At 45.7% G+C, this 12100-nt stretch overlaps 1 protein-coding gene across 1 annotated transcript in view; it reads right to left on the bottom strand.

Moving 5' to 3' along the window:
• The window catches only part of LOC135809683 (oxysterol-binding protein-related protein 1-like), a 49544-nt gene extending 37444 nt beyond the window's left edge, over positions 1-12100 (bottom strand). Inside the window, exon 1 of the mRNA XM_065323091.1 lies at positions 11973-12100. The gene's annotated coding sequence lies outside the window, so the exon portion shown is untranslated. The remainder of the gene's footprint in view (positions 1-11972) is intronic.

Here is a 12100-nt window from a genome sequence, read left to right on the forward strand (position 1 = left end):
TGCCTGGGTGTCGACACGGTAGAAATTAGTACTGAAGCGTCAGCAGCGTTTTCGTCAACTCGGAAGCGTTTAGCGGATGGCTCCATTCCTACACTGCGGCTTGGCCATAGTGTTGCCAGCTCTACATACTCAATGTTCATGATCTTTCTAATGGAATCCGCAGATACATGTGCTACACACGAGGGCATTCTTTTATCGCCACTGGCTAATGTTCCATACCTTGGACTTCCGCCGCAGAGGTATCGGTCGCCTGACTGGGGCCCGCTAGCTGGTTCCACGCGGCCCAGACAGCGGAGGAAGCAGCCTCGCTGATGGCTCTCAGCTGTGCTGGGGACAGCTCCATTGCCGGCATGCCGACGACTGCCACAGAATATAATAATTGCTGCTACACTGTACTTTATATAATTTACTTTACGCTCTGAAACAAAACAAAAAATCACGCCCATCTGCTGCTGCTGCTAGCTGCCAATATTGATGCTGTCCCTGCGTTCGCCACCTCCAACTGCTGAGGTGCCTCGTGCTGTGGCACTACCACACCTTGGTCCGCCCTGCGTTGATCCGGCCTCGTACTCTCGTACTCTGCTCATGCTGCCGTACTCTCGCGTTGTGGCCTCGTGGGTACGCCTTACGCTATTTGCGCTTGCCACGTTAGTCCATCGGCCAAATCTCAGAAAGGGCCTCTTTCGGCGAAGGTGATGCACTGAAGCTCCAACTAAACGCCCTTTGGCACACTAGCTCATGAGACCCCATAGAATACGAATCCGTTTGTTGGACGTTGCCAATCCAGTCCAGGATAGTCGAACTGGGTCGAATACCTTCTTCCGATTTTCGTAATTTCGTCCACCATTACATCTTTCTCATCGACTTTTTTTCGCTTGGCGAATGTTCTTGAGCCGCTGAGCAGAATCTACGCACGCTCGAACACTTGAAATGCCTGCATGTTGACGGTTCGCAAGATTCTAGCGAGCTTGGTGGAAATCTATTATTTATTTTGGAATTTTTGGGGGAATCTGAATTAGAACGGTAGAATATATAGAAGCTCATTCGGAGAAGACGGCGTGTCGCCGCTGTCGGATTGTCGCTACTGTGTTTCAGACGTATTTGCTTGAACGTGTTATTGAGGATGGACAGAAGATGAAGTGACGGCTTTCTTGAACACGGACGTTTTGTCTACATTGTAGCTGAAACATCTCATCTGGCGTCTAGAACGCAATTATTATGAGTTGTGAGTGCCAGCTGAGCTGAACACAAGCTGGACACCATTCGTCAGCTGGGAATTTGCATCGAAGCTCTTGATAGCCACGATAAGCATAATTATACAGAGGTAACCTTGTTTGACTCAATACGCATGCAGGTCACTGGTGATACCACTAGTGGCACTACAATGACGTAAATGGTGCAAAATTGATGCAACAGCGAATATGTACTTCGTACAATCACGAACAATTGTAAGGCAAGTGTTCATGCCTGTCATAGAAGAATTTCAGCCCGGAAGTCTTGTTGTCATGGTCATAAATAATACAGGACTTGAGTTGGCTCTGGACATAAACACTTGTGGTGAATACGGTCATTATTGCGAGAAAAATATTTAGCCATTGTATGCACCTGATGCCACACTACAAGCAATATTTCATGTACATGTATGTGAGACTCAATTGCATCCACAAGGCCGTAGATGCATGTAAGCACACAATGCTGTACAGTATAAGTAGTAGTCGACATGTGGTGCCTTCCTGCTGCACATGCACATGCCGCAAGTTGGCAACGACACATGACCTATCTGCACCGCACTGCGTGAGCTTAGAAAGGAATATTGCACTGTCACACATAGTGCTATTTGTGTTCCGATATCATTAAGCCGGTATACATGTACTAGTATCCTTATACATGTACCTGGTCACTCGATAGGCGATGCCGACTGTACTAATCTTATCCATATTACCCGATAGGCTATAGCACACTGCGTCAGATCACTATGCAACAAAACAAGAGCTTTGGAGCGAATATACACTGAAGCAAAGTAGGTTTCAACGGTACAGCACTAGTCACGATGAGGGGAGTTACGAGGATGGTTAGGCCGTGACACATAGATAATGATTGTTAATGATTCATGCACGGTGGAAAATTACCACCAATGGCGATGATATTGCTTTCACAACAATGACATCAGTAGGAGTAGTGACACAACCTTACTGCTCCAAGTAGGATTTACAAGCGAGTGAAGGGAGAGCAGACTGGTCTAATAGCAGACCGGGTCTACGCAAGGAAGTAATCGTTATCAGAGGTGAGCTTGCACATCAGAAAACAGATGATGATCACCAAACACAGAGAAGTTGGCTATGTGTGTGTTTGTGTCACTGTGTGTGCATGTGTGTGTGTGTGTGTGCATGTGTGTTTGTGTGTATGCGCGCACATCTGTGTGCGAGAGAGAGGCAGACAGGCAGATAGCATATGGTGGGAGGGACCAAGGTCTGACCTCAGAGTTAAATGCTGACGGTGTGCAATAGCAACAGTGCGAAATCGGGCAGGGTGGTTAATGGCCCACACTGGAGCCGAGTAGGAGCGCCAGTGGTTGAGGGCTAGCACAGGAGTAGCAGCAGCTCCAGCCTAGGAAGATCAGCTTCTGGATGAAAATCTCCCGGACACAGTAGGTACCAAGCTTCACTAGCAGATTGCCGGCAGGGGTGCACGGCGAGCACCCGTACAACCCTCAAGCCACCAGAGCCGCAGTACTTGGACACGATCCAGGTGCTTACCCGCCAACAATGCTGAGAAGGCACTGGAGCCATACAGGAACTTATGATCGAGCATGACCACAGACTTGAAATACAGAGTCCGGCGTTGAATACTGAGACAGCGACGTCTCCTCCACAGAACACCACTCAGCCCCACCATTGCATTATTTTTACTTTTTCATGATTTTTACCACACAGCACTCGATGCAACATTTACCAGTGACTAAATAACTCCGCGTCTCCGACCATAACTGCAGCGTTCCCGTGAGCCTGTTGGATTTCCGTCAGCCTGTTGAGATTATCTTCATCTCGTCACATGTGAGCCTGTGTGTTTCATCCGTATCGTGGCACAATTACACAGACACGATTTCCAACTCAGGCCGGTTCCGTTGCTCGAAGGGTTGGCGGTAAGAATTGCTACGCCGTCTGTGGCTGCATGGGAACTTGGCGAGTCGTCGTCTTTCTCCATAAATCCTGATCGTCACGCGAACAACAGCCACTATTGCCTAAAAACTACGACACAACAGTATCAAGCTCGCCCCAGCAGAAGGACACGAATGACGAGCGCTAAGACGGAGAAAGAGAGACAGGGTTAGCGAGAGCTGACTAGTGCAGGTACGCTGTCATCTCCTGAGGTGGTGGGCGAAGCAGCGAAGTGAAACGAAGGAAGATAGAACTTATTAGAAGGCATACGGAGGCACCAAAACCTATTGCCTGTCACATACTAAGTGCCATTTAGGGTTGACAGCTGTCAGCTGACAGCCTCAAAAATTTGAAAATCTGCTCAAAAAACTCTCGATCAGAACTCTGCGCACTCTCAAATGGAGCGCACAGTAAAAAACTCGGCGACGAAGAACGCTTCGTACCGACGCCCTGGACTGAATTCGACACGTCCAACAAACGGAATAGTGTTCTCTGATATATTCTCTACGTGCTGGGTATGGTCGCGTTTAGTTGGAAGCTCAGTGCATCACCACTTACGATTTTGAGACTTGGCCGATGGACTACGTGCTTATGTGGCCCGCCTTACCTGGTGGGCTCTCGCGCCTTATTTCCCATATAAGCATGGTGGTGTCTGTCATTGTGGGCCGGGCGGCATCCGGGGACTTCGCCTCTTCCATACGTTGTATGTTTGCTCCGCCACACCGCCTGTTCTATCTTGCGTACTCGGTTAGTACTGTACCTTGGCTGAGGCTTAGTACGCGCGCTGGAGTCCTTTCATGCCATAAAAGGAACTGCTTCCTAATATAGAGATTAGGCGCCATGAGCCCTGCTTGTAGTAGTAAACATTGCATTAGTAGCGCTGATACCTTTATGCAAATATGGGGTAGTCTCGCCCGCGCATATGGGCGTACTGAACGTGTAACTCGTACTGCGGCCTGGGCTTTCCCCAGTACGGCTGCCCGCCATTGCATGCCAGACACCCCCATTGTTGCGCGCCTAGCCACGCGCGTGGCTTTTGCCTGCTGCTCGGTTGGCAGCGATAACTACGGTTTGCCGTACGCTGCAAACCTACATTAAGGTGGCTCACGCCTATTTCAAAAAAATTAACGATTGCTCTGAAAATTTGGTGGGCGGTTGCTCTTAGGTAGTGTATGCAAATGGCGAGTTAAAAAAACGGGGTCTCAATGCTAACTTTTGAGATATAGGCGATGACAATTTCACTAAATTGTCAAATTTGTACAGGATTTGTGATGTATAGCGGACGGGTATTTCATCAAGAACCTGATTTACAATCTTCCTCATTTTTTGGTTATTGAAAGGACTAACTGTGTACATGCCAATGAGAAAATAAAAAACATATGCTTCAATGCTCAATTTCGCCATATAGGCGCAGAATGCCTTTTTGATAAGTTTGCTTTGCTACATGTACATGCACACCTACATATCCCATGTACATGTCCATATACATCTACTCTTCTCTACTAGCCCCACCCCAACCCTGCAATACACATTTACACCAGTGTACACACACATACCACACACAAACACACACACACACACACGCATACATGCAAACACACACACGCATACATGCAAACAAACACACACACACCTGTCCTGTCGAGCCACTACCACTAGGGTCACGTGGGCCCCGGAAGGGCAGCAGAGAGAGAGAGAGAGAGAGAGAAAGAGCACGCCACCCGGTGGCGCTCCAGACACACACACGCACACACACGCACACACACACACACACACACACACACACCTTTGGACCTTTGGAAAGCCCATCGCCGAAGGCGATGATAGCTATTAGGCGAGGCAGAATACACACACACGCACACACACACACACACACACACACACACACACACACTACTACTACTACTACTACTACTGCTACTGTAGCATGGTTGCCCAAGGGCCACACCATTCCGAAAGAAGCCGGAGTCATTGTCAGGAGCAGAAACGGAGAACTGACGGCTGCAGCGAGAACAGCGGACACAATATGACGCTCTGTCAGACTTGGTTGCCCGATGGCCACGGTCGCACATGTGACGTCTGAAACCAGGCACTGACTTGAATTGCCGATTGCATGTCAAACACAAGAGAGAAGCATGGACGCTGAGCGGAATAGATGATGCCGGCTCGGACACTTTCGATGGTTCCAGGGGCAAACAATGATGCACGCGCAGGCCACCACGAGAGTGAAACCACCTTCTGCATGTACCACACTGCACAGCACCACGCTGATCCTGGATGGGGAGACTTTGCTCTGCGCCACATTTGTGCCTTGTTTGTCACCTGGCTGGCGAAACGACCGATGGCAGATAAGACAGTCCACCCGCCAGGCAGACCTATCCTGAGCAACCTCATACCAGGCCAGACAGACACACACACACACACGCACCACACACACGCACAAACGTGCGTGTAAACAGTGACTAAACACACACACACACACACACAAGGCACACACATGATCGCACGCCTGCAGACCATCGCTCCAATGAAGATAAGATTACTACTTCTTTGCGTAAATATGTTTGAGATAGAGTGTCGCTCTTAGATGTGACTGATGCCATCAACCAATGTCAAGGAAAAAAATTCACGGTTCGCGTCAGACTCGGCTAGAGGCCGAGTTTTCCGCATCCGTAGGAACGCCATCATCCTTCAAGGATCAAGGCGCAGATGCAAGGAAAGAATGTGTTCAATCTTCTTCTGCACACGTAGAAATAGGTTTGGGCATTTTCGATGATTTAGAATGTACGTCGCGTGAATATAACAATGTGACAGAGGCAGCCACAATTTACTGATTACTGTGCATTGATCTAGCTATATACACTGCAAGTGCACTGTAAATATTGTGTTACATGCATGTAGTTGTGAAGGGAGACAGTATACATGTACATTCACCAATGACACACCTGTCAGACAGCAGGTTAGGGCTAGTCAAAGTTATGAAGGCACAATATGAGATACGAAGGCACAATTTTGCGATGTACTTGAGTTTGTGAATATATAGTGGACTTTGTGTTCACACATACTCTACCAAATTGCCATGCACACCCTTGTAACACACACACACACACACACACACACACACACACACACACACACACACACACACACACACACACACACACACACACACACACACACACACACACACACTTGAGCCTGGGGAGCATGATTGCTGTCAGCCAGTGTTGCTTTCAAATGCGTATTCTCGTCAGGAGTGATGTGAAACACATACTGGTAAAATAATATCAATCTCTAAAAAATGCATCCTAAATAAAACGCTGAAGCACTGAGTCTAGTCAGAGTGATAAGACAATAAATTGAAGGAATTTCTCAACAAAAACTCAGTGTACCGCTGTGATCAAGCCGTGGCAATAACTATAGTAGAGTTCTTGGTGGACAGCGATTACCATAAAGAAAAGGTGAGATACTACAGTAGTACCCTCTACTGACACAATGCAACCACGTTGTCCAGTACATGTTCGAATCAAAAATACTTTCGTACATTCGTGACCATTTCAATTTATATTCAAGGGCGACCTCCACAATCCACTGGCTTCAGAGTCGATTTATCATTATAGAACGGCCATTCTTGACAAAATAGTCAGACAAATTTTGCGAAGGATGGCGTTCTACTGTGGAAGGGACTCGCCAAGTCACTTGAACCAATTCAACGAAAATACAAAATACTCAGGTTTTACACATTCACGTACCCGTCTGTGCCGTCCCCCATTCCTTCCAAGACATCCACATAGACTCCAACGCTTTTATTCTACTCTTTTTCCGAAGCCGACCATGGGCATGGGCAGTGCCTGCTGGAAGGGACATCCTTCTCTGACAGGTGACAATTTCCACAAGTAAAAAATGCACCTAAAAAAAAGTAGCCAAGTGAAGAAGTGAAAAAAAAGAAGAAAAAAGCTCCCACTCTAGACTCGAGTACGAGAGTTTCGTACTCAGGCCATCTGCTCGAGCTGGACCCTTCGAAACTGGAGTGCGCTACAAAGCTCGCTACGCCAACTCTGCATGTCTTTTCTCGAACGTAGGATGCGCGAGAACCTGCGCAAAAGACGAGTTTAGAAATAGGCGCGAGCCACCTTAATTATAGCAATAAAAACTGCTTTATGGCAGTTTTCTAAAAAAAGTTATTGTGTTCTAGTCCATGGACCCCGTCTAAAAAGTAAGAAATTAACGAAATATGATAGCTGAAAATTAAAATTTCACACAAAACCTCACAATAATCACAACACTTGAAATGCTGCTTTCAACACGAAACTTGTACTGCACCAACAATTGGCAACATGCATGCATAGGAAAGAGGATCACGACGGGAAAAGGTCTTCTACATGTAGCTTTTCATTCTGTGTGTGATTATTGTGAGGTTTTGTGTGAAATTTTAATTTTCAGCTATCATATTTCGTTAATTTCTTACTTTTTAGACGGGGTCCATGGACTAGAACACAATAACTTTTTTTAGAAAACTGCCATAAAGCAGTTTTTATTGCTATAATTTCTTTTGTTTTTTCTGTCACCAATCAATGGAATGCCCTATATCAGGGAGTCGTCAAATACATATTTGACGACTCCCTGCCCTATATCAATATGTAAATGTACTAAATGATGGCCTTCACATCATATCAATACCGTATTATACGCATTGAAGTGCAAGCCTTTTCTTGCAGAAAGTGGCACTAGCATAATGCATGTTCTTCTGCGGGGAAACATGTGAGTAGTGGTGGTGATACTTTTTTTATACGGAGGTCATTCTGTGCATGTTGCTCTTGCAGAATTTCATGACTCTGTCATAAAATAGTCTTGCCTTTGAGAAATGTAGCCATGCGCCAGGTGCGTGTCGCAGATGTTTTTGTTGATTCTGTGTTTATAATGGTTTATTATCATGGGTTATCGTGATAAGGTCATCCGGCATCATATTGCACTGAAATCGTAATGCTGTTGATGTCGATACAACTTTTGGAAGTAGTTCAATGACTTCAAACTGTTAGTCCACGATTTTCTAAAACACAGCAAAGGAGGAACAATAAACATGTATTAAAATGTAAACAAATACATTGCTGAGTCCGACACCACGTTCCAACAACTACACTGATCCTGAGGATAAAAGGGGCAAGGCTATGGTTGGAGGTACTGAGAGATAAACAAGGCACTCCATGATAATAAAATCTTACACATCTTTTGGTGAGTATGAATGATATCCAGTCGAACCTCTTTAGGACGAACACCAAGGGACTGATGGTATTTATTCTGTGAGTTTGTCTTAACCTATTTTATAACCAGTGAATACAATTATTTCTCCAGTGACTGATTTGTTTCATACGAGACGAGTCAATGAGTCGGTGTGGCTTAGAATCTTTCGCTGTAGAAGAAATCTATTCGTATGTCTATTGGAGAAATAATTGCATTCACTGGTTATAAAATAGGTTAAGACAAACTCACAGAATAAATACCATCGGTCCCTTGGTGTTCGTCCTAAAGAGGTTCGACTGGATATAAAAAATATAATAATAATTGTATTCACTGGTTATAAAATAGGACCTTTCTTTGGCAACATGACGGCAACTGGAACAGCAACAGAGAAAGTACGATACATGTACTGCACATTCTTGCAGGTACTACAAACAGATTGTAGATCGTAATTCTTGCTTTGGCGGCACGAAACTTTATTTGGGGAAGTGCAATCTCGGCGGTACTCACAAATCAAACAGCCCAGACTCGAGTAAACAAATCCAATCATACAAGTACGAGATTTTCACGAGACGAGACTGCACCAATTGGCTTGTTTCGTATGAAGAAAACAAGTTACTGAACCTCTCCACAATGGAGATTTTCCCTGATATGCGAATTTATTTGGCAAACTCAGTCAATGAGTCCTTGAACCTTTCCCTCCAGACTGGGAACTGCCAACGATAGTATGCCACTGACCAGTGCCTTACTTGTAACGTACTAATGTGCAATGAATAATATTATTATGAGTATTTCGACAACACATCTAACATAAGTCTTACCGTCAAGAAGGTGAACTCGCGTTCTTCGCACACTGTAGACAAGGACAAAATAGATAAAAATGGATCTAAATCCGAATAAAATCAGCACACGTTTCCGTAAATGAAAGGGTGAGCATAAGCAAATGAATCGAAGGAAACCGGTCAACTCAGAGATCACCTGTCATCGAGTATTCCGTAAAAGGAGGCCTCGGCAGCTGAAAAGCTAAATTTACAACAGAGATCCTGTCAGCTTTTCCATTATTTATTGCATTCCGCCCAAATTCAACACAAGCAAATGAATCAAAGGAAACTGGTCAACTCACCTGTCATTGAGTAATATTCCGTGAAAGTAGGTCTCAACAGCGCCGAAACGAAATAAGCCAGGCCAGGAGATGAAATATCCGAAATAGCTCATGAGAGAAGCAGTTCCAAAGAAGGAAGTTCCTCGCGCATGCACATAACCGAACACGGATCCGGATCATCGCGGACTGCACTGCATGCATGCAACACAATGTCTGCCGTGCACGTGCACAGCACGCGGCTACCACGCTTTGGTAGATCTAATATACCGAGCACCTTACGTAGAGACTTACGTAGCCTAACTGAAATACCGAGCACCTTACGTAGAAACTTACGTAGCATAGCGGTGTCGTTTTTCTTGCCATGTGAACACAATAATAGAAAAGCTGACAGGATCGCTTTTCTAAGGGACCATCGCAAAAGTTCGCAGAAGCCCCCGAAACGAAGACCGTGAGTTTCGGGCCTGACCCCCCTCCCTCCCCCCTCAAACGAAACGACAGTCACAATATGGGCTTCATTTTTTCACTTCGATGCTCACACATTATACTACACAAGCATTGTTGTATCAGTGTGTAACAATGTACAGCACTTTATAAATGCAACGATGATATCACCTTGCAGTGGGTGATCTAAGAACGAGAACAGCTAGAGCTATGCAGTTGTATCCTTTGAGCATTACAATGAACGTTGATTGGTGTATATTGCTTTCACATTCAAGCGATCTACGCCGGCTGTGATGGCATGCTAATCCTACAGGCTACAGCTCCTATAATTATGTCGTCAATACTTTTTTGAATTGAAGCCCGGTTTGCGATTTTCGCACCGACTCCCTCCCCCCCAAACGTATGCTCTTCGTTTCAGGGGCTTCTGCGAACTTTTGCGATGGTCCCTAAATAAAGTCGTTGCACTGAGCTTACCTGCAAGTTGGGGTGCGTTTGGTTGGTACGATCTAGAACAGGATCGAACAGCTGGTGCACATGGAGCAGTCTCATGTCAACCAAACGGTACTCCAGAAACAGAGCACAGTTTTGTGAAAAATGTGCCAAACTTGGTGCATTTTTCAAAATGCGTATGGCCAATATATGGGTCACCATGGTCACTTTGTACGGTACAACGAATCCAACCCAAAATTTCTGTCCCTCCAGGAAATCGCGATTCCACGGATGCAACAAATTTCGCGATTTTCGCCCAAACCCGCGATTTTCAGCAAAATCCGGGATTTCCCGCGTTTTTGTTGTTTTCTGCACTATACATGTATCTCACTTTTTCTGCACTTTTCACGCAGTGCTTTCCATGATCCTGTAGGTTATTTGCACTCGTACTACTCCCGAGTAGATATACGATGCAACAAATTGCGTGATTTGGCCCAAATCTGCAATTTTCTGTAAATAATTCCGCGAATTCCTGGCAAGTTCTGCATCGTTCCGCACTTTTCGTCACATTTTTTGTTGTATTCTGCCGCAATTTCTTGCGCAAGTTTTCGAGAGTTTTTCCGCAAATTCCCGCAGGGACAGCCAAAAGCGTATGCACGTGATCATTTGGGACCAAAATCGATGTCAAGTTCCCGCCAGGTTTCACTGTGAAAAAGTGAAACTGCTCGGTCTGCTCCGCCTCGAGGCCGGAGCAAGCAGAACATGTTCTGGCCGACCCAGAACAGGTGCAGTCCCAACCAAACGCACTGTTCTGGTGAATCCTGTTCTACATGTAGTTCGTACCAACCAAACGCGCCCTAAAGGGTCGTCCAAAAATATCGATATTTTTTTAGAGAAGATATTCGTTCGTTTGGGGGGGGGGGGGGAAGGGGTTTGGGCCCTATTAGGCAGGCACAGTGGGTTGGTCAAAGACCATGATTGAGATACGAGAGGTACCTGGTTCAAGTCCTGCCTGGGAGCGGTTTTTCCAGCCGTGCTGCTACCCACAGTCAACTGGGAACTTGTGGCCAGGCACAAGGGGTACATGGATGCAGCTAATGGGGTCGTTTTCGGCACTTGTGCCAGTGGTTGTGAGACTTGCCCACTCACCCCCACCGTTAGGCGCTGCATCTGCCGCTAGGGTTTATCGGGTGTTAGCGGCCGTCGTGATTTCCCTTCGGGAACGGATACGATAATTTACTTACTTTAATTTGAGAAAAAAATATTGAACTCTATCTATGGACGGGCACTGTTCAAACATGTACATGTAGTTTATGACCTACACGAAGTGAAAGTTAACCTCGTGAACATACATGTAGCCATGGCAAGGTTGTGCGACCGTGGCAACGTAAACCTAGGTGTATGGTGACATTAGAGTTGCAGCTGGTCACGTTTCATGAGGAAATTGCACTTAAAAAAATGTCGATCCTTTGCATTAAAACATGTACATGTATATGTTCGTTTTGAGGGGGGAGAAATGAACAAAATTATATTGTCTTGAAAAAATATCAATATTTAGTATTATATTATTAACGGACGGCCCCTAACTAATAATTATTACTTACTTGCAGGTTGAAGTTCCGCTCACCCTGTTTTACCTGGTGTTAGAGACCACCTAGTACCTACTGCCTGTGTTCGTCGTTCGCTGTTTAGTTAGTTGCACAATCAGCACAGTATGACCTAGGCTAAGGCC

Source organism: Sycon ciliatum, chromosome 2 (assembly GCF_964019385.1).
Source record: "Sycon ciliatum chromosome 2, ocSycCili1.1, whole genome shotgun sequence".
NCBI lineage: Eukaryota > Metazoa > Porifera > Calcarea > Leucosolenida > Sycettidae > Sycon > Sycon ciliatum.